Genomic DNA, 24,417 nt, shown 5'->3' with positions numbered 1-24,417 from the left:
ACACCTTAAGAAGAAACACTGGAGAAAGTACGAGGATTTACCACAGCAAAGTTTTTCCAAAAACACAGCTTAAAGAAACAGAAATTTATACAGTTTTAAAATAAGACATGCATATATAATACTGAGTGGCTCATCACTCACAGCTACCTCACTGTCATGAGACTTTTTGGACATGAGAGTCAGTTCACTGGGACACATTTCTAATAGACATGCATCTCGTGGTCATCACTGATGGGTTGGGTATAGTTTTTTACGATACTCATTTATACGATACAAAATTTTCTACCTATTAGATTGTGTTTTATTATTGTCTACACCTCCAATACGAAACCTACCCCACACAATAATACAAATACAGTAATTATTGTTGTTCAACGTGACAAAAATTAGGCTACACAATAGTGATGTGTACATGCCCAGTAACCACAACTGTGTCCTATCTAGCTTTAATAGAGGGCCCAACGACCACGAAGTTGTTGACTGAATTTCTACAGAATTAGTACTTGTTTTAATAAATGCAATGGTGCCCATGATCACAGATGGCAGACGGATTTATCATATGAGGGAAAATAGAGCCACATTTAGTATGTTAAAGTAAATAATTACAGACTCGGATCTAATGTCTAATGAAATTCAGTTTTTTGTGATCACAGAGCAGGCCTTAAAAACAAGCCGAATAGCCTGAATTTCTTATTGTTTATGCATATTTGTATTTTTATTTAATTTAGTTTTTGTAAACTTAATTTACATTTTATTTATTTGTGTTTCATGTATAGGCATATATATTTACTCAAGCTCACGTCCACTGCAGTAAAAAAAAAAAAAAAACGTTTTAATATTTTTACATATGAATGTTGAATGTGCTACACTTAATACACACTTGCGTTTAACTATTGAAATTGTCATTTTATGTGCATTTTATGTGCTGTCTCTTCACCTGTCAAATTACTATGCCTAGGACCCCAAAACCCTGCGGGCCGGCACTGGTGCAATGTATTGTTTATCTGTGTTATTCAATCATGGTATTTTCATAATTATTAAGTGTGTTTATAATTGTTTAGAATTGTTTATAATTGTGTGCTAATAAACATTTATTTTCTTCCTTGTTTCGTGACAAGAAGCCACATCAGACCACAAAAGGATGCATTTGACTGGTGTTGTGGAATAAAAACATTATAATGTTCTCTTTTGTTGGACAACAGGTTTATGTAGCTAGCTAAGACTACCTGTAGCCATCAGAGCAAGTGTGATTACTGCATTCACACACTCCTCAGATGCTCTCGTTTCCTGAGTTGTGATTTTTCTAATTATTCTGACATTACATGAATGCAGTATAATTGAGCGCGCACGCATGTTGATGATCCTTTATACTGTATGTCTATGTTTTGGAGCACCAGAGAGCAAATATTTCAATCGACATGAAATTGAAATAAAATGAGGTGTGAATTGAAATGAGGCATCGACATCTGCATTCTGATTAGGTCTGGTACACCAGGTTTTAGTATCTGACCCTGCCAATGATCATCTCAAATAAAACCGTTTCCATCTTCCAAGCTATCTTTCTGCAATGGTGATGTCACATGTGCGCGCACGTCCTGATGATTATGAAAATAAGAAGTTTTAGTTTCTTAGTAAATAGTTACCCTACTCGTTAATGGGGAAAGTAATATTATTAATGTTACTAGTAACACATTATTGCACAACACCGATGATCAGTCCAAACATTACAACATGTTACCTTTTACTCTTCACTTTTTTTCTCCTCTTTACAGAAATAATGGGGTATCTACACACCTCTCTCATTTTGCTCCTCCTCTTCTGTTCATCGAGTGCTGGAAAAACTTTCTTTACTCATCTCGGAACAAAGTGTATAGACGACTGCAAGTACAACTTGTACGTGTACAAGTGCAAGAGTATTGATAAAGATTGAAAATGTCAGTAAATGCATTGTTCACCTCAGAAAGAAAGGAACTTCCAGGGTAGATATTGTCAATATTACAGTATGTGTGGGAAGCATGGGAAGACTACTACTGGTGCAAAAGTAATAGGTTTACTTGGGGATTCTGTGGGCTGGTGATAGATGACAAGAACCATACTGTAAAAAAGTAATGTTTATATACATTAAACAACTGACAGCTAGATTTGCATGAATAAAGCTGTAATTCTACAGTGCAACTACTATAATCTGAAAAAACAGTTTATTCACATAAAAATATTAACAGTACACACTATTTCATGCTTAATTCTGCAAAGCTGCTGTGACAGAATCTGTATTGTTAAAAGCCCTATATAAACTCTATGCCTGGCTGTACTGAAGCTCTAGAATGAAACTCAGCTCAGCTCTGTCATAAGGACAGAGAGAAGAGAACAGAGACACTGCTTACATCCCACAATGCACCACACAATGCACCACACACAACACAGTACTCGAACTTCAAATCAAACTCTGTATGAGAACCTTAAACCATCCCATGATGCTCAGTGATACTGAAGTTCAGGAGGAGATGAAGCACTCCAGCTGTGGGTGATCTTCATCTGGGGTGCATTTCCCAAAAACAGTATGGTTGCAGTTACCAATAGAGTTCAATAGAATGTGCGACCATACCTAACTAACAATGCTTTTCAGAAACAAACCACTGAATGTCACTGGGGTCTCCTGGACAAATGCAGAAGTCTAACACCACCATATATGATTTCAGTTACAGTCTGTGCCTCACACATAGCCTCATAGGCAATGCATTTTACAATGCATTTTCGCAGAGGTGAGCAATATAGCTAATCACAGACATTTGTTGATTTCTAAAAAGCAATGGCCAATCAGAGGAGTTTAGGTTGGAATCCATGCTCTTGCCGCTCCAGTCACAAATTTTTTTTTTTTTTTGTTTTTTTTTTTTTGTCCAGTGCTGAGTTTTATCGCGCTTGTAACTTCTTTCTAACATTACGCCAGCTATGACGTATATGGGAACTCCTCCCTTCTCCACTTTCGCTGAAATCAAGCTGGGGACAGCTGGCCAATTGACGCGAAGCATGCAATACTGACAGGTCAGAAGGCAGTATAAAATGCATGGGCGTGAAAATTACATCAGAAACATGACTAAACGCTAACACAGCTGATCAAACAGCAACCACGGTGGCTAACGTAATGTCTCATTCCCTCATCTCAGGGAACTGAGGATACGATAGTAACCAGAGGCATTCCCTTTCAAGGTGTCAACTCAACATTACATCATCTATGACGTATATGGGAACTGTATTAAATACCACTGTGACAGCTGTGAAGATAAGCCCTGAATGGGGTCAATTACACCCACACATAAGCAGGACACTTCTAGTCAATAGCCGCGTCGCTAAGAGTACTCGCATCTGATAGGTGGAACTAGACCAATGAAACATCTGCTCCGACCCTAACAAAATTTGCTTATCTCCATGCAATGAACACAAAGGCTGCACTGAATATGGAAGACACAACACAATGAACACTAAAGCATTAGAGTAGACACAGAGTCGATAGCGTTTAACAAAGAGTTAGCAGCCATGGTAGCTACTGTATAGCTGGTTATAACAGTTCACAACAAATGAATGAAACTTAACTCATCAAAAGTACATGTGATACGAAAGGAGGAACGAAAGGAACGAAAAGCAGCAAAGCAGCCACATACACCTTCAAGCACAAAACATTGCGACACGGAACAGGTAGAAGGTGTGCACGCCTCTGTAAGTGTGCTCGGCACTCGTGAGTGCAGAGCATCCTGCTCATTTAGGGTCCCCGCAGCGGCCACACATGATGGTTCCACAGCTCGGGCTGGGGTGCCATATCGTGCCATTCGCCTGAGACAGCCGGTCCTTCCTGAGGGGGATTTGCCATGGAGGAGCCACCAATAACTCTCTCAGGTCCACAAAACAGGGCTGATTCAGCCAGTACGGAGCCACGAGTATGACTGACGCTCTCTCCTCCCTGATTTTGCACAACACCATAGGCAGAATCTACAACGGAGGGAACGCGTAAAGCCTGGCTTCTGGCCAATGCACTGTCAGAGCATCTCCCGGCAGCGGGGAGTGAGATAGTGAGAAGAACGTCTGACAGTGTGTGTTCTCACTTGTGGCTAACAAATCCACTTCCGCCCTCCCGAATTGAACCCAAATCTTTGAACTGATTCTGGGTGAAGCCTCCACTCTCCTTGAGGAATCCCTTTCCTTGAAAGCATGTCCGCTCCACAGTTCAGGATACTGGGGATGTGCGCCGCTCTTATGGAGAGAAAGTGTCAGTCTGCCCACAACTGGAGACTTGCTGCCTGTTTGAATAGAGCCCTGAAATGCACGCTGCCCTGGCGACTTATGAGACCACAAAACCATGTTCAAATGAGACCACAGATGTGTTGTCGGTTCGAATCAGTACATGTTGACGCCCAGTTTCGACCGAAAAATACTGTGACAAGTTTAAGGCACTTGTGTAAATATGCTGTAAATGCGCTGATTAAGTCAATCAATCACCTTTATTTATTTAGTGCTTTAAACAAAATACATTGCGTCAAAGCACTGAACAACATTCATGAGGATAATGCAAAATGATAGTTAAAGATTCATCATTGAATTCAGGTATGTCATCTCTGTTCAGTTTAAATAGTGTCTGTGCATTTATTTGCAATCAAGTCAACGATATCGCTGTAGATGAAGTGACCCCAACTAAGCAAGCCAGAGGCCACAGCGGCAAGGAACCGAAACTCCATCGGTGACAGAATTAAGTATTAACTAAATCAAATCAATATTTCGCATGACCAACCTTTGCATTAAAAACAGCTTTTGTCCAGGTACACTTGCACATTGTTTTTCAGGTAGCTTTACAGGAAGGTTTTCTCAAGTGTTTTGGAGATACGACCACAGTTCTTCTGGATTTAGTTTGTCTCACTTTCATTTGTTTCTTCATGTAATAACAAACAGATATGATGATGGTGAGATCAGATCTCCATGTGGAACACTGGCTGTTTCAGACTGATTGGCAGGGCCAAGCCAAATGGAAGCACTGAATACTGATGAGCCGTGCCTTCTAAAGCAAATCTCAGGAAGCGCCTGTGGTGTGTCGCTATTTGAATCTGGAAGTACGTGTCTTTTAGATCCACTGAGGTGAACCAATCCCCAGGCTGTATCTGTGCCAAGATCTGTTTCAACGTTGACATTCTGAACAGGTCCAGAATTGGACGTAGTCCACCATCCTTCTTTGGCACCATGAAGTAGCGGCTGTAAAAACACGCTTTATCGCTCCTTTCTCAAGCAGACTTCTTCTTCTTCTTCTTCTTTCGTGTGTCGTCATCAAATGTCCAGCTCAGTAGAACTCAGCCACGTTCTCATCTCAGGTCCCACGTCGAAGAGGCCGGCCTCCGAAGGTGGTTTATACAGTGGACAGGTGGTGATTATGTGCTCAGCGGTCTGCTCTGGCTCCCCACACTCACACACTGCTCTGTCCTCCAGGCCCCACTTCCTCATCGATGCTTTGTAACGTCCCACCCCAGTTCGCAGGCGGTTTAGCAGAGTCCATTGCCGACGTGGCAGATCCTCTCCTTCAAGACCGCCTCCAGGGTAAAAGATGTAACGGTGGATTCGTGAGGGTCCTGCTGACTCCCACTCCTGCTTCCAAGCTGCCGCGAGCCATGCCTCTGTAGACAGGTCCTCAGGGATGGACCTGAGCAGGTCTTGTGCCGCCTTGTTGTACGGGTGGCGGGACTTCAGTCTATGAGGAGGCAGTGCTGTTGTGGTGGTATTGTGCAGGATATGCCAGTTGCATCTTTGGGCTTTCCTTGCAAGAGCGAGGGTAGCAGCCTCTCGTCGGAGGCCGGCCGGGGCAATTCCTGCTAGTGTTGGCAGATGGTAGACAGGGGTAGAATTCAGGCAGCCAGTTATAGTCCGAAGGGCGGTGTTTATGGCAGTGTCGACTTTCCTGGCGTGTGGGCTTCTGCACCAGGCTGGGGCACAGTATTCAGCTGTGGAGAAGACAAGAGCTACTGTTGATATTCGAAGCACCTTGGCAGTTGCACCCCAGCTAGTACCAGCGAGACGTCGAATTATTGCCACCCTTGATGACACTTTGGCCATCACTTCTTCAAGGTGTTGTTTGAATGTTAGAGATCTATCCAGGCGTACGCCAAGGTACCGTGGGGCTTGCTGGAACTCAAGACGCTTGTTATTAACGAATATGTCCAGTTCCCGTCTGGCCTCACTGTTGTTCAGATGGTAAGCTGCTACAACTGTCTTGCCGATGCTGAGCTGTAAACGCCACTCACGCAGGTAGGCTGCCAAGGTGTCCATGTCCTGGTTTAGGCTGGCCTGTATCTGCTCCCATGTTTGTTGTCTCATCATAATGGCCAGGTCGTCAGCGTAACCATATTTCCGGGATGTTGTTTCCGGTAAGTCATGGATGTAGATATTGAATAACATCGGTGCAAGGACAGATCCCTGCGGAACACCATTCCTCAGCCTTCTAAGCCTGCTGTATTGACAGTCACTTGTCTTTAAGGTGAAGCTGCGGTTCGTCACCATCTCAATGATGAACTTCACCATGTGCCGGTCGGGAATGATCTTTAGTAGCTTTAGGTGGAGTCCGCGGTGCCAAACGGTATCGTAAGCGGCTGTAAGATCAAGCAGCACTACTCCAGCCTTCTGTTTTTCCTGAAAGCTGTCCTCAATGTCTTGGGTGAGCAGTGTCACCTGGTCAACCGTTGACCGACCGCGCCGGAAGCCAGCTTGTTCCCGTGGGAGTTGAGGGTCCACTATTGGCTCGATACGATTATAGATCAGCCTCTCCAGGGTTTTAAATGGAACACAGAGCAGTGAGATGGGTCGGTAGGATTTGGGGTCTTCCGCAGGCTTGTTTGGTTTTGGAAGGGCTATAACAGCAGCGCGGCGCCATATCTTCGGGAGCTTGGACCTCCGAAGGCATGTCGAGTAGAATGAGCAGAGCCATACAGATGTTCTTACACTCTGGTGAGTCACAAACTCAGGGTGGATGTAATCATGGCCTGGTGCTTTCCCTTGTTTGGTCTTACTCAAGGCAGTCTGGAGTTCAGCTGTTGTAAATTCCCCTGACAAGTTGGCGTCCACACTAGCTGCTCTATACAGGGAAGTCACCTGGTGTGATATTGTGCGGGCAAAGTTCTTATCAGCATCAGGGAAACAGCTGTTCTTAAGGAGCTGGGATGCGATGGCATTTGCTGTTATTGGGCACCGGGAGGTCGATGGTGTTCTACCTGTCAGCTGGTTTATTGTCCGCCACGCCTTACGGCTGGAGTGGGTGAAGTCAATTGACTGAACTACTTCTATCCACCTTGACCTACGGGTGGCATCTAGCTTCTGCAGAAGTACCGTTGCAGATTCTTCAACTTCCTCCCTGGAGCTTGCCTGCTGGTGGACATGCAGGAGGTGGCTGCATTCTCCATCCCAGCCCGGGATGTAATTTGTGTTAAAGCCACGGGGGATGGTTTTCCTTGCTGCCCCAAGGAGTACTCTGCAGTAAGCTGCATACCCAGCATCCACATCAGCGTTGTCTGGATCTGGGAGACAGAATGATGCTTTTTCTGTCTCCTCAGTGAATGACTGCCAATTTGCCTTACGAAAGTTCCATCTCCTGACGGGTTTCCCTACAACTGGCTGCACCAGGGATGGGACCTTTATTATGGACGGTCGGTGGTGTGAGCGGGGGAATCTATCCAGGACACGTCTATCTGGCTTTTGAGCCGTGTGCCACACAACGAAAGCCAGGTCCGGGTTGGTGTGGGTATTCCAGCGTGCTGAAAAGAAGCTTGGAGGTTCTTTGGGGTCGAATAGCAGCAACGCATTGGCACTGGAGGCCCATTGGCTTAATATCTCTCCATTTGGTGTAGTATGGCTGTAACCCCAATCTATGTGTTGGCAGTTAAAGTCCCCTGCATAGATGGCGGGTGCAGGTGCCGGTGGAAGTGATGCCATGGTCAGCATTGATGGTGGGGGCTTGTAGACATTGACAACCGTTGTGGTCTGCACCTTAGTGGACAGCCATTCGATACTCGAGCCTGGTGGAGATTGGCCAGTGGCTGTCCAACTAAGGTTGTTCCTTACAAAGGTTGCAAGTCCGTGCTGTTTGCTGTGGGTAGACCCAGCAAGCTGGAAACCGGGCAGCTTGAGGATGTTATCACTGTCACGGTGTGTCTCCTGGAGGAGGACGGCTGCTACTTTGTGGGAGTCAGCGAGGTGGTAGATGACTTCCATTTTGGCGGTGGTAAGGCCCTCTACATTAAGTTGGAACACCGACAGACCTTGGTACTCGATGGTCGGGATGGTCACTCGTCCTGACATGGACGCACCATGTCCCTTCGGTCTCTTGCACCTCGGTCTGCCAGCTAAGATGATGACTGGTTGGCGACATTAGTTTCGCAAGCTGGTCTTGCACCATTTCTTGCTACTCACGGAGGGGGCCACGTGAAGGCTGTCGTCATCTCCAAGCAGACTGAGGAATCCTTGTCTCAGAATGGGAAGGTTTTGGGGCAAAGTCAGTGACAGGACCACCCCATTGAAGCGGAGTGGGGGGGTGGGGGGTGGGGGGTCTGTGTTTGAACTAAAGAGAATATCTGTGCTGAATTATTCCCAATATAACTCCACGTGTCCAGGAAGAGAGTGTTAGCTCTATGGCCAGGGTAGCAACCGATGCCATGTTTTGACTGGAGCCCCGTCCCCACAAGGCTAGAAGCAATGGTGGGAGGATGGCTCGCGGCGGGTATTGTGTGGTCATTATAGGCCATTATTATCATGGGTTGTGGCTCTGCTATGCTCTGAGACTGAGCGAGTGACACGGTGTTTGGTGCAAGAGGAAGAAAAAGCGTACATGTTTTTATTGTGTATTTTTATTTGTTTATTCATTTATTTTTACTCACACATTAAAACAGCATTTGAACCCACATAGCAATCGTCGCACATAGAAGCACGGGGGACATGATGCCTTAAACATTGCCCTCTTAACAGTCTGTCATGAAGATAGCTGGGTAGCCGAGGATGGCGCCCTGGCTCTCTCGCTGCATGGGCTCCTCCTCTGACCCTGATGTTTCCTTCCAGGCCCTGACCACTGCTTGTTTCGGCTGAAATTAGCATCCGGGTCTGGGCGGGGCGCCACAGGGGGCTGTCTAGCTGGTCCCTGAGCCTGGCAAGGTGCAGAAGAAGACCGGGACCTTGCAGACATTGACTGGAGTGAGCAACGGGGACATCACGTGGCTCATCGCCTTGGCGCACTTCTGCTTCGTGGAGAAACACTCCGTCACCAACTCTACATTGTCACCAAAGAGGCCGAAAGGAGTTACTGTAGGGTTTAAAAGCGTCTTGCGGTCAGCGTTCTTCAGGTCAGCTAGGGTAAGCCACAGGTGCCTGTTAAGGATGACCATGAACACACACAAACACACACACACACATATTCATATGGTGCTACTGGGCCTGAGTGTAAATGAGGAAACGTCAGCGCCGGCACTGCCACACATTCACAACGATGCAGTAGAGACTGTCAATGGGAGGGTCAGAGAGTCCTCAGATTTCATCAAAAATATCTTAAATTGTGTTCCGATGAACAACACAAGGTTGAGTAATTAGTGACAAAATTTTTGGGTGAACTATCCCTTTAATTGTTTAACAGTATTACAATAAATCATGACAGAAGAAACCATTATGGCAAATTATTTGTTCTACAGCATATGAGAAATAATAGGGCACTAAAAACAGCCTGAAAAATCTTAAATATATGTTCATCCTAATGATCTAGAAGTAGCAGAAGCATTGAGTTTTCAGAAAATGACAAATACTGTTGGACAAGATGTTAGAGATGTCTTTAACTGTGGTCAGAAAAAAAAAACTATGCACACAATGTTCCAGTAAGCTAATGCAGAAACTAAACAATTTCTTTTAAACAAACTGAGTCAGCAAAAGAGAAATGACAGACTTGTGTATTATTAACATGCAGGAAAGTACAATGTTTTAACATACAGAAGTTTGAAAACCCTTTGAAAATATCTAGCTCATTCAGTAGTGGAAAATACACCTCATGACATCATCAGTCTGCGAAGTAACAAAGCCTGTAGGATATCTGGATTAAGAATATCTAAAACATCTGGATTGTTTAATGGTCTAGAGAGTTTCACCGCTGTCTGTCTATCAAATCCAAACACAGCACAGAGCGGCTGAGTGAATGTGGCCTGGAATCTGTGTAAGAGACTCATTGTGTCAGAGACGCTGTAGAAGGACAAAATCCCTGCGCTGTGATCCACATACACTCCTATTGTACTGGAGATATTGACTACAGGAAGGACAGTCTCTATGTTATTGTACCAGAATGAGCAGTAGTCTGGAGAGCAGAACAGACTCCAGGACTGATCGTTACGTCCAACAGCACACTCAGGACCATCTCCCTTTCTGCTGATGCTCTTATATGTCACTCCTATATCTACTCCTAACCTCCCATCACCAGTCCACTCCACCTCCCAGTAACAGCGTCCCGTCACACTCTCTCTACACAGTGCCTCGGTCCAACAGTCAAATCTGTCTGGATGATCAGGATACAGCAGACGTGTGTCAGAGTAAGTGATCACTGTGTTTTCTTCAAATAGACGGAGAATATAATTCACTGAGTTCAGATCCAGGGTCAACAGACGGGAATCTGATGGAGATAAACACATAATTACTCATGATTTACATCAATTATATAACATATAAATGGGTCTATTCATTAGTATCATCATTTCATAATAATTTTAATTGGGTGTGTCTCTCTGACTCTGTCTGAAGTAATTGATAACTCAGATAAAAAAAAAACACTGATTTCCTTATTTTACATGAAAATAAATGTTATTCATTTGGCAAATTTATTCAAAACAAATATTACTGTACAGATCTCTGCAAAATATTGTCTGCTGATTTTAATCCTGCTCCTGAGATAAAAACTCTTTCATGGGACAAAAAAGGGCATTTCACATAAAAGCTAGCATATGGTATTCATTTAGGGGTAAAATTAAATTACAAATTTGTGATGAGCAATATACTGTTTGCAAATCAATTTGTATAAATTTGTATGAATTGACCACCTTCCCATGAGATCAGGTTAGAATGCACCTTAAATCACTCTTGCAGTACTTTTAGGATTACTTTATTACTTTATTTGTCCCTAGGGAAATTTGTCCTGGACATAAGGGCTGCCACATACAAGAATACATAGGATTATAATAACAGAACAACAAAAGCAACAACCAAGAAAAAAAAAATAACTTAAGTGCCTACAATACCTGCAACACCTTCATTTCACCTCCAGCTTTTGTCCTGAGTTTAGAAAATTCACCGATAAAGGAATGAAAGAGTTTCTATACCTATTCATATTTATTTGTGATTTCAGCTTAACTGATAAGTTACCAAACCAAGCCACAATTCCATTAAGTAAGACACTCTCTATCACAGCCTGATAAAATAACATCAATACCCTTTTATTTAACACCAAACACCCTGAGTCTTCGCAGAAAATAAAGTCGCTAGTACATACAGAACAAGACAGTTTACAGTCAATATACACACCCAAGTATTTGTACGAATGAACCTGGGTAATAAAACTGTTATGGACCAGTAGTGGAGAATGGTCCCCCAGATGCCCCGGGATCAAAAATCATTTATTTCTGGGGGGGTTTTTTTTGTTTGTTTTTTTTACAATGAGATGATGGTCCTAACACCCTTGTACAAACTTTTCAACCTCCAAGGTATAACTGGAAATGTCCATATCCATATCCATAAATCCCAAGATTGCAGGGAATGAATTAGTAAATCGTGTGCACAATTTATAAATCGAGTGAATTAAATAGTAAATCGAGGGAATGCAATAGTAATCATGTGCACGTTTTAGTACATTGAGGGAATGAATTAGTAAATCATGCACACGATTTAGCCAAGGCCTACTATTTTTTCTTGCATGTCATGTGCGGGGCTCCGTAGAAAGGCACATGCCTATGCCTATAATGTTTCCAAAAAACAAAAACCCCAGTTTACATCTCACTCCAATGATCTTATATGGTTCTGGAATGAACCCCTGGCAAGATCATCATTATTTAGATGTGTTTGTGTGTATTTTTATTGTAACTCACATTGTAGGAACTCCTTCCTAGTCGTAAATTGATGATTCGGGACAATAACCTGGACGGTTTTCACTATAGACATCAAAGAATATGTGTGCATCAGTGCAAACTCTTTAATTCCCAAGTCAAGAATTAAGATACTACCATTTTATATTTATTGAACAGTGCTCAACTCTTTTCTGAGAGTAAAACAGTAGCCTATTACCTGTTTTAGATAACCTTTCTATTTCATCTGTGCAGAACTGCTGCAGTTTATCTCTGAGCTGAGAGACAGTCTTCACTACTTCATCAAAATTGGGACGAGAACTGACAGTGAAGCTGTCTGTAGATCCAGAGAGAGAGACAGATGGGCAGCTCTATAGACACAAACACAAAAACATTACCTCTGTGCAATTAAAGAAGCCTGTAGTCTTCAGTCCTTTATTTAAAGGGTAAGTTAACTCAAAAATGAAAATTAATCTGTGTTTTATTCACGCTCAAGCCTTCCTAGGTGTATATGACTTTCTTCTTTCAGACATATCCAATTAGAGTTACATTGTAGCAGGTGGATGTTTCTGTTTAACAGTCCAAGACAAGTTAAATAAAGCCATGCAACCATAATAAAACGTGTCTCACACCGCTCTGGGGCATGCATAAAGGCCTCCTGTAGCAAATCCATGGGTTTTTGTATTCAGAATCATTCCAGCGGATGTAGGATGTATGTATCACGTGTGCACCTCTAAGATATGCAAGTCTCCTCATGGCTTATATTGATATCCTCCAACATTTTTAATTACAAGTACTCTTTTTGTGCTTCTAATTCAGGACCGCCGTTTGTTTTCGTTCTTTCTTTGCATTTGTCAGTATTCATGCAACATCGACATCATCTGCCGTAACTTCTTCCACGTATGATAGATAGCAGAAGTGATAGAATAGTGTTTATTACATTTGAAATATGGACATTTTTCTGACAAAAATGCATGGGTTTGCTACAGGAGGCCTTCATTCACTCACTGGAGCCACATGAGGCACATTTTATTATGGTAAAAACACAGACTTATTTTCATTTTGGGGTGAACTAACTCTTTAAGAAGATCTCTGTTACCTGGAGGAAATGAATATGATCATCTGTGTTTGAAAGCTGTTTTCAGTTCAGTCTCTTTCCACCTCAGGTCATCAAGCTCCAGCTCCAGTTGAGCCAGTCTTTGTTCAGCTTGTTTCACTGCATCTCTTTCCTGATCTCTGATCATCTTCGTCACCTCAGAGAGACGATTCTCAATGGAGCGGACGAGCTCGGTGAAGATCTTCTCACTGTCCTCAACTGCTGTCTGTGCAGAGCGCTGTTACAGGACACACAACACAATAAAAACATATTTATCTGATTATCAATTTCAGTTGTCAGTTTAAAAAAAAAAAAAAACATCATTATACAGCATTGCTTTTGCACCACATACTGTAGTTCTAGGAAGCCAGCAGGGTCGTTCCTACCCTGGTTAGGTATGTTTTGAAGCTGGGATGCTGATTTGAGCTGGTTTATGCTGGTCCTTTGCTGGTTTAAGCTGGTCCTTAGCTGGTCATTTGTTGGTCCTAAACTGGTCCGACCAGCACATGACCAGCACATGACCAGCTAAGGACCAGTTTAAACTAACAAAGGACCAGCTCCAACAGTATTTACAAATGCCAAAAACCAGTGAATGGAGGACACTGTGTTTGAAGCTGTTCTTGTTGTGTGTTGAAGGTTTTGTGATAAAAAAAAGATGGAATGTAAATTAATAATTTAATTTAAAATACATTCCTAGTTCCTGAGGTGGGAACACACCAAATTCATATCCGCCAATACTTCTAGAAACTTAAAAAGGTTCCTCCGGTGCGAAAGCGCATATTGTTTCTTCCTGGCTCCTTTACTTTCAGAAGTGTGAAGGAGACTTCTCAAACTTATCCAAACTCACCTTATGAGACTCCAGAGCCTCTCTCATCCGCTTTAGATCCATCTTTCTCTGCTGGATTGTTTTCTGGATGTTCCTCTGTGTTTCCTCTAAATGTCTCTGCAGAAAACAGATATTTTAATATGTATAATTATATATATATATATATATATATATATATATATATATATATATATATATATATATATATATATATATATATATATAAACAATATGTACAATACAAAAGCAATGGTATTTCATATTGTACTTTGATATTACAATATCATAGTATGATAATTGATATTGTACATAAAAACTTTTAATTCAATTATATATATATATATATATATATATATATATATATATATATATATATATATATATATATATATATATATATATGTATATATATATATATGTATATATATATATATATATGTACAGTGGGGATCGAAAGTTTGGGCACCCCTTGCAGAATCTGTGAAAATATGAGTTATTTTCAAAAAATAAGAGAGATCATACTAAATGCATGTTATTTTTTATTTAGTACTGTCCTGAGTAAGATATTGTGCATAAAAGATATTAACATTTAGTCCACAAGACAAAAAAAATGCTGAAATCTCTTGTTTGTTCTGAACAGTTAAACTGAGCAGCATTCTTCAGAAAAATCTTTAAAGTCCTGCAGATTCTTCAGTTTTCCAGCATCTTTGCATATTTGAACCCTTTCCAGCAGTGACTTTCAAATATGCAAAGATGCTGGAAAACTGAAGAATCTGCAGGACTTTAAAGATTTTTCTGAAGAACGCTGCTCAGTTTAACTGTTCAGAACAAACAAGAGACTCATGCACAACCATCACAAAACAGAAAGACAGTCGAGGATCATCAGGTAACAGAACACAGTATTAAGAACCAAGGGTTCCCAAACTTTTGAGTGGGGTTATTTTAATAATTTCAGCAATTTTTTTGTCTTGTGGACTAAATGTTAATATCTTTTATGCACAATATCTTACTCAGGACAGTACTAAATAAAATATAACATGCATTTAGTATGATCTCTCTTATTTTTTGAAACTTACACATATTTTCACAGATTCTGCAAGGGGTGCCCAAACTTTCGATCCCCACTGTATATATATCATTGAATTGAATTGAATTAAAAGTTTTTGTAAACAGAGGGAGTGTCAGCCACATTAAAAAAAGTCAACAGCTTAAGTCATTTGTGGATTAATGCGTATTGGAGATGCAAACCGTTTAAAACGATTCAGTTCGATTTGGTGAACTGGTTCAAAAAGATCCGGTTACATCGAATGATTCGTTCGCGAACTGGATATCACAAGCTGCTTTGTTTTGAACTGTCTTACAAAAGACACAGAAGAGAAGACAATGCTGAATAAAGTCATAGTTTTGGACCAAAATGTATTTTCGCTGCTTCAAAATATTCTAACTGACCCTCTGATGTCACATGGACTACTTTGATGATGTTTTTCTTACCTTTCTGGACATGGACAGTATACCATTCACACAGCTTCAATGGAGAGACTGAGAGCTCTCAGACTAAATCTAAAATATCTTAAACTGTGTTCAGAAGATAAACGGAGGTCTCACGGGTTTGGAACGACATGAGGGTGAGTCATTAATGACATAATTTTCATTTTTGGGTGAACTAACCCTTTAAGTCTGACTTTATTTGATCAAAAACACAATGTCTATCTTTCTAAAACACAATCAGTTTCCCTGATTGAGAGAAAAATCATATACCAAATGAAGAGAGAAACAACATTTACTTCACTTAAAATTCATTTAAGAGATACAGTTTTGAGCAGTACCTGTTTTTCCGCTCTTGCCACTCCAGTTGATACCGTGTCATGATTTTTGTGTTCGTCCACTAAACACAGCATACAGATACATCGCTGGTCAGTACGGCAGTAAATCTCCAGTATTTTACCATGTCGAGAGCACATCATCTCCTGCAGTCGTCCAGTGGCGTCCATCAGATCGTGTCCTTTACCTCTGAACAGACTCTCATGCTGATCAAGATGATTCTGACAGTAAGAGCTACGACACTCCAGACAGGATTTCACTGCTTTCTGTTTAATCCCAGTGCAGGAGTCACACTGAACATCTCCAGATCCAGTGCGATGAACTGCAGGAGCAGCAGGAACAGGAGCAGACTGGAGTCTCATTGTCTTGAGCTTCTCCACCATCTCAGCAAACACCACGTTTTTACCCAAAACAGGTCTTGGTGTGAAGGTCTTTCTGCACTGAGGACATCTGTAGATTCCCTTCCAATCTTCCTCATCCCAGCAACTTGTGATGCATCTCATACAGTAACTGTGTCCACAGGGAACCGTCACTGGATCCTTCAGCAGATCCAGACACACTGAACAGCAGAACTGATCCTCAGCCCATGAGATACTGGCTTCTGCCATTTTACTGTGTGAACACACAGAGAAAGACGATATGCACTGGAGCTCAACAGTTGAGATCCTTATTTTAAGGGAAAGGGTTTATATATCTCCCTGATAACATACCTGAGAAACAGGTTTTTCTGCAGGGAGTGACTTACTGTAACTTTTTGTTTAAAAACTACACTGTTTAGATGACACAGTGGTTTAAAATCCAGTAAACTGTTTATGAACTCTGTATTCTACTTTATTTGGTTCTAATAGTACTAGCATCACAAACTACACCACACAATAATATAAATTATGTAACGGCACAATATCATAACTGAATCATGATTGAGACATGAGAGAGACTCACTAATGTGAGCTAAAGTAATTCATCATGTACATGATGAAACAAGCACAATGAGGAAAATTTTTCTTAAAATATTCTAAATAATTAAAAAAATAAAAAGTAGAACAAGCTCTGAAATTTTAGGAACGTTTATGTTTAGGAATGTGGTTGGATGAGATTTGAAATGAAGGAAGATAAACTATGAACACAATGTTCCGGTAAAACAGAGGTATGCACTATAAACACAAACAAGTTTGTTCTATAAACACGGTAATGTGTTTATACTCAATCCACTCATCGCACTGTCTATTCTCATTCATATCACTTCAAGGACGGCTTGCTAGTCTCTGCCTGGACTTCTTGCAAGTTTGCCATCATTGCCAGCCTTCGTCCTGTCTTCCCCATGTGCTACTCCTAGGAAGGAAAAGTGACATTGTTTAAATTTTGTTACAAGCCAAGTTACCCTCTCAGATTATGAGATACTTACCTGCTGTCTTGCATCACTTCACTCCAAATGAAAACCTGTTTAATAAAGAACCCTGTTGCACTTACCTGAGTCACTCCACACAGTTCCAGATAATTTTTTCAGTGCCCCAGAATCTAGAAATATTTTACCTATAGGGCGAGGGTGCCCAAACCTGCTCCTGAAGAACCACTGTCCTGAACAGTTTAACCTTAATTAAACACACTTGAACTAATAATGGCCTTCAGATTCATTTGACAGCAAAAAAAAAAAAATGTTAAATTGACTCCATAATTTAACACTCCATTTAGACAAGCTTACACAAGTTCTTACCATTGAGACTGGTAATTGAAACTGGAGTAATTGGAGACAGAATCTGTCTCATCAGCCAGTTGATTTAAGAGGCCAAACAGAAGAAAGGAAATTTAACAGTAGTCTGGCTGGATCTAATGAATACTTATGGATCTATTCCACATTACCTCATCCAGCTTGGACTCGACCATTACTACATCCCAGCTGTTATTCAAGAACTGATCATCAGCTATCTAGGGGGATTAAACTGAGGTTTACATCAGCCCAGTGAGCAAACAACTGGCAGGATCTCCAGAAGGGAATCCCAATGGTATGTATCATCTCCCCTACCCTCTATAACATGGGCATAAACCTTCTAATAATAGCAGCAGAAGGCATTACCTGTGGCCCCATCCTAGAGTCAGGCATTATTCAGTAAGTGCTCCAGGGTTTTATAGATGATCTAACAATAACAACTGTGACACATGTTCAAGCGAGATAGGTACTGGAAACATTGGATTATATAGTCACTTGGGCGAGGTTGTCATTTAAGACCAGGAAATCCAGAAGGCTAGTCATCAGGAAGGGCAAAGTCATAAGTAAGTTTTGCCTGCAAGTTCCAACCATCGAGGACAGCCCTATAAAGTGACTGGGGAAGTGGTTCAATGAATCACTGAAAGATGGTGCCAATGTTGCAGACACTGTGAAGCAAACAGAAGAGTGGTTGAAGAAGATCAATAGGTCCAGACTCCCTAGAAAATGTTAATCCTGGCTGTATCAGCATGCCCTTCTGCTCAGGCTCCTAATCTGGCTCCTAACAGTCTATTAGTTCCTTCTAACAGTTGTGGAAGCCATTGAGAGAAAAAGTAACGAGCACCTATGGAGGTGGTTGGGATTCCCCCAAGCTTCTCTTCAGTGGGCCACTACATTCGATCAGGACCACTGCAGCTCCTTCTGTCGTCTGTTGGGGAGGAGTTCAAGGTAGCAAAATGCAGTTGCGCTAAGTCTGAGAGATTCTAAAGATGTCCGGGTAAAGCAAGCAGGCATCACAAGATCAGGCCATAAATAACACAAGTGTGTTAGTTTTTATTATTATTCATAACACAACAATACATGTCCTTATATACATTTTATATTATAGTAAAAAAGGCAAAAGTTTTTTTCATTTTAAAAATTTTACAGAATATTTATTTTTATTTGTGTCTGGCAACTTGAAAAATGTATTTTATTGGGGTGTAAGCGTTTAATTATATATAAGCATTTCACAGATTTTCTGTCAGTACACCATATTTATACAAATTAACCTTAAAGGGATAGTTCTACCACAAAATGAACATTATTCTATGATTTACTCACCCTCAAACCACCCTAGGTGTCTTTCATACAAACATAATCTGACCTATATCTAAAAATATCCTTGCTCTTACAAGCTTTATAATGGTAGTGAATGGTGCTCACAATTTTGAAGCCCAAAAAGTGCATCCATCCATCCATCTTAAAAGTAATCCATTCCAAAAGTAATTAATACTGTCTATATTGCTCAGAAGACTCGTTTGCAATTTAGATTAGTTCACAATATAAAATTATATTATAAAATTATAATCTCAGACTTCACAAGAATCATGTAAACTCTATATTATTACTTTAGTGGCCAACTACATTTCAAAATAATGTCTTTTTGACCGAATAGTTAAAGCTTAATTATTCTCTCTACCTGACTGACACTAAACACCACCAATAACCTGCATCAATCAGCATAACCAGCTCTATATCACAAGTGCCGAGGTCTGGGTGATCTGCTACAGGAAGCTTTTTTTATTTCAGCTCTGTGTCACTCTTTTCCACATACAACACTGTGGTGTTTGCTTCCGTGCATTACACCACACCGTGTCTTTCTAGGTTTGTTTTCCACAGAAGAAAGCAAGTCATGCATGTCTGGAACAACATTAATACATTAAATATTAAAGAAATGCATGACTTTTCACTTTTTGGGTTTCATGTGTTTTTCAGGCCCGGATATCACAGTTTAAAAATGACATGATATTTCCAGGTTTTCCATGATTGTAGCAGCTCTGAAAATATCTGAGAATATTGTGTATGAAATTAAGTGACTTGATATTAACTTCAGCTATTGACTATAATGGTAAGATCCTCAGAGGGGAAAAACCTATAACAACGGAAGAAAGGAAAGACCGTGTCAGTGAAGGTGGTTGTGAATGTGTGTAGATGTGTGTTAGTCACAGGATCAGAGAAGGACACTGTTCCTCTGTCATAGTCCAGATCCACTCTCACACGCTCAAGATCCTGTTCAACAGGAAAACCTGATGGTTCAAATAATCCATACCACACACACCACACATCAGCGCTAAAGAAATCACGTCCCTTCCTCTGGTTTGATGCTGTAGTTACTCCAAGATTCCAGCATTTGCTTTTTTAATCTCCACGTCCCAGCAGTGTGTTCCTGAGCTAAACCCCTCTGAACCCAGAACACAAGAATAATGGTCAAATCTCTCTGGGTTATCAGGAAGAGGTTGTTTCTTCCAGCTGTGTCTTGCACAGGTCAGATCATCAGACACGATAAGATCTGGATTTGCAGTGTTAGGATCCAGAATCACAGGTCCTGATGAGACACAATCAACAGATGCTTTTATGAGACTTGACCAACTGATCAAACACATCAGAAATCTGTAAAATCTTCACACATTTTCAGCGTATGTGTAAGAACACAGTTCTTCTGGAGACTCACTGTATTGGACGATGTCCTGCATCTTCTTCCAGACTCTGAAGGGCAGGTTTCCCAAATATCGTGGCACATTAATCAAGGCTCCAGAAGGTGTTTGTGGATCCGGCTGTGAGATCTGGACTCTGGAAGAACATTCAGGATCAGAAATGACCTTTGACTTCAGAAGCAGAGAGACCAGAGACACCAGAAGATCACTCACCTTTCCATTGAGACTGGAAACTCCTGCAGAACAAACACACCATTGATCATCAACAACTCAATCAATCAATCTATCTATCTATCAATGATCTGAAGTCAAACCTGTAGGAAACAGACATCACTGGCTTTCATCCTCTCCTCTGTGTCTTTGATTGTCTGTGAAAGAGCTGAGATGTGTCTGTTGATCTCCTCCAGCTTCTCCTTCATCATCTGCTTCTTCTGCTCCTCTTCCTCCCTCAGTGCAATGATTGTAGCTTCTTCTTCATCTCTGAGAAACTGATGAAGTTTCTCAAACTGCTGTTTAATCTGACGCTCTGTGTGCTCAGCTTGAGACTGAAATCAAACCACACTTCAATCATCTCAGTCAATACACTACAAATGTCTTTACAAACTATGAAGTCATTTATGATTAAGATTTTCTTGGTTCTTGATTCCCATCCTGTCATTATAGTCATAAGCCTAAATGTGTCCCACATTTACGATTATAAACTTGCTGGGCATTTGAGTCTTGATTCTGTTTCCTCACCTTGATGTGTTGAACTGTTTTCACACACTCTTTTTTCATCTTCTCTCTGTGTGTCAGTTTCTCTTGTAAGGTCTTCAGTGCTGTATTGAGCTCCTCCTACAATTTGACAAAGTGTAAATCTCTAAAACATCGGTTGTGAAAGTTATTTTCAGGCTTTTCAACATATCAATTTCTATGATTGTGTTTAAATTTAGTACATTTTAAAGCTATTAAGTATAGATTTGTACTTTGAATTATATGAACGCTTTATTATTATATTTATGTAGACAAAGATTTCTATCCTTGCTTTTCTCCACTAGCAGCCATTAAACCAGGTTTTAATGATTTTGACATGAATTTTGATCAGACGAGGAAAATTGAACTGTTTCCTTAGAGTCTACTTGTGTTCATGTATTAAGGACAAGCTTGTGAAAAATAAAGGAAAACAAGAGCATAATTGCAATTGAGAGGTAATGCATTAGACAAGACTGATTATTTATTTATTTATTTATTTGTTGTTGTTTTTAATATTGTTTATTGTATATTTTGGTGTTTTTATCTGTGAAATAAATGTTGAAGTTTGTTAATGAACCTTTGTCCAGACACGTCGTGTTATAAAGCTATAAAAAAAAAATCAGCGCCTGCATAAAAGTGATAAGGAAAGCCATTTTTAGGACTTGTAATTTGCATATTTGTTATTCAGTGGTGCATTTTTTTTCTACACATAATTGCTATTTGCAAGTTCATTGCAAATGTTGTACTTGGAAACAAAGCAGGAAAAAAATACAAACATATTTAAAAAACAAAGAAAAAAAAAAAAGCCATCAAAATCATTAAACTGTCCTACCTTGTAAGAAGAAACGACTTCATTAATGGGCCTGAATGTGTGATTGATGTATTTCTGTGAATCCCTGCACACTAAACACACCGGCTGTTTGTCCTCCAGACAGAAGAGTTTGAGTTTCTCTCCGTGTAAACTACACACCTCCTCAGATCCTGATGAAATCCTCTCATGTCTCTCCTCCGTGAACGACTCACACAAGTTTTTTAGCACTAGATTACATGGATGTTCATCTCTCGAGGATCTTCTCCTGCAGAGAGGACACTCTTGAGTTTCCTTGGTTTTCCAAAACTGTAGAATACAGTCTTTACAGAAACTGTGACTACATGATAAAACAACAGGATCCTTGAAGATTTCACAGCACACGGGACAAGAAAGCTCTTCTGCAGATACATTTAATGAAGCCATTTTCACTGTTGTCAAGAGATCCACTTTTTTGAATGTTCTGTTCTCCACTAATCACCGATTCCTTTTTTTTTTCTCCCAGAGACACAGAAAGGAGGCAGCAGAACAGAAATAATGAGACAGTCTCTTCCTGGTAAGTGTTGTAATGGGGGGAGTTTATGCACTTTTATTATCTTGCCTGTTTGTATCTTACGCTCTTTGACCCTCTGCTGCATGATTTGACTCTGATCTCTGGATTGTGTTTTAGAATCTGAATGGATGGACAGAGTCAGTTCTGTGTGAATAGTCCTCATATAAAGTCAATGACAGAACTGTAGAGTTGGCCTCTTCACACCATCAGTAACATGCGGTGACAATGTGACATGATCCTGTTCATTTCAGTGGAGAACTGTTTACTTCTGGTACAGTGACTGTTGGCAACAGAAAGTAGGTGTTGTTCATCTGGTTAATGATTTAATCCATTTAAAATAGTGCTGTAGTTTAGATAAAAAGTTCTCCAACCTCAGAATGTAACTTCTTACAATGAGAAAACTAGTCAAATCATAATGTCTTATATGAAACCGGTTCCAGAAAGTTGGGACACTGTACAAATTGTGAATAAAAACAGAATGCAATGATGTGGAAGTTTCAAAGAGGCATCCCCTTTTCTTTTTTATAACAGTCTGCAAACGTCTGGGGACTGAGGAGACAAGTTGCTCAAGTTCAGGAATAGGAATGTGGTCTCATTCTTGTCTAATACAGGCTTCTAGTTGCCCAGCTGTATTAGGTCTTCTTTGTGGCATGTTCCTCTTTATGATGCACCAAATGTTTTCTATGGGTGAAAGATCTGGACTGCAGGCTGGCCATTTCAGTATCCGGATCCTTCTTCCACGCAGCCATGAGGTTGTAATTGATGCAGTATGTGGTCTGGCATTGTCATGTTGGAAAATGCAAGGTCTTCCCTGAAAGAGACGACGTCTGGATGTGAGCATATGTTGTTCTAGAACTTGGATATACCTTTCAGCATTGATGGTGCTCATCTTTTCAGATGTGTAAGCTGCCCATGCCACACACACTCATGCGACCCCATACCATCAGAGATGCAGACTTCTGAACTGAGCGCTGATAACAACTTGGGTTGTCCTTGTCCTCTTTAGTCTGGATGACATGGTGTCCCAGTTTTCCAAAAAGAACTTAAAATTTTGATTTGTCTGACCACAGAACAGTTTTCCACTTTGCCACAGTCCATTTTAAATGAGATTTGGTCCAGCGAAAACACCTGCGCTTCTGGATCATGTTTAGATATGGCTTCTTTTTTGACCTATAGAGTTTAAGCTGGCAATGGGAATGGCACGGTGGATTGTGTTCACCGACAATGTTTTCTGGAAGTATTCCTGAGCCCATGTTGTGATTTCCACTACAGTATCATTCCTGTATGTGATGCAGTGCTGTCTAAGGGCCGAAGATCACGGGCACCCAATATGGTTTTCCGGTCTTGACCTTTACGCACAGAGATTTTTCCAGATTCTCTGAATCTTTGGATGATATTATGCACTATAGATGATGATAACTTCAAACTCTTTGCTATTTTTCTCTGAGAAACTCCTTTCTGATATTTCTCCACTGTTTTTCACCGCAGCATTGGGGGAATTGGTGATCCTCTTCCCATCTTGACTTCTGAGAGACACTGCCACTCATAGAGGCTCCTTTTATACCCAATCATGTTCCCAATTGACCTAATAAGTTGCAAATTGGTCCTCCAGCTATTACTTATATGTACATTTAACTTTTCCGGCTGCTTATTTCTACCTGTCCCAGCTTATTTGGAATGTGTAGCTCTCATGAAATCCAAAATGAGCCAATATTTGGCAGGACATTTCAAAATGTCTCACTTTCAACATTTGATATGTTATCTATATTCTATTGTGAATAAAATAGAAGTTTATGAGATTTGTAAATTATTCCAGTCCTTTTTACTCACAATTTGTACAGCATCCCAACTTTTTTGGAATCGGGTTTGTATCTTAATCTTATTGCTAACAACAACAAGACTATATATATAATTTGTGACTGAATTGTCTGAAGAATGCTGTGTTGCTGGTGGTGTAAATGAGCTTTAGAGATTTAGATTCATAGATATAATTATATACTATATATAAATTAGGTTCATTTATATTTGGACACAGGCACAGTTTGTATTATTTTAGCTGCTCACCAAAACGTATTCAAG

At 40.7% G+C, this 24,417-nt stretch overlaps 2 pseudogenes; both read right to left on the bottom strand.

Moving 5' to 3' along the window:
• Positions 1 to 9,069: 9,069 nt before the first annotated feature.
• Positions 9,070 to 16,452, bottom strand: LOC113067768 (tripartite motif-containing protein 16-like; annotated as a pseudogene).
• A 2,771-nt stretch (positions 16,453 to 19,223) lies between these two features.
• On the bottom strand, positions 19,224 to 22,221 carry LOC113067777 (nuclear factor 7, brain-like; annotated as a pseudogene).
• Positions 22,222 to 24,417: the final 2,196 nt, after the last annotated feature.

The sequence above is a fragment of the Carassius auratus genome, linkage group LG28B, assembly GCF_003368295.1.
Source record: "Carassius auratus strain Wakin linkage group LG28B, ASM336829v1, whole genome shotgun sequence".
Classification (NCBI taxonomy): Eukaryota; Metazoa; Chordata; class Actinopteri; order Cypriniformes; family Cyprinidae; genus Carassius; species Carassius auratus.
This window is presented reverse-complemented; position numbering and strand designations above follow the sequence as displayed.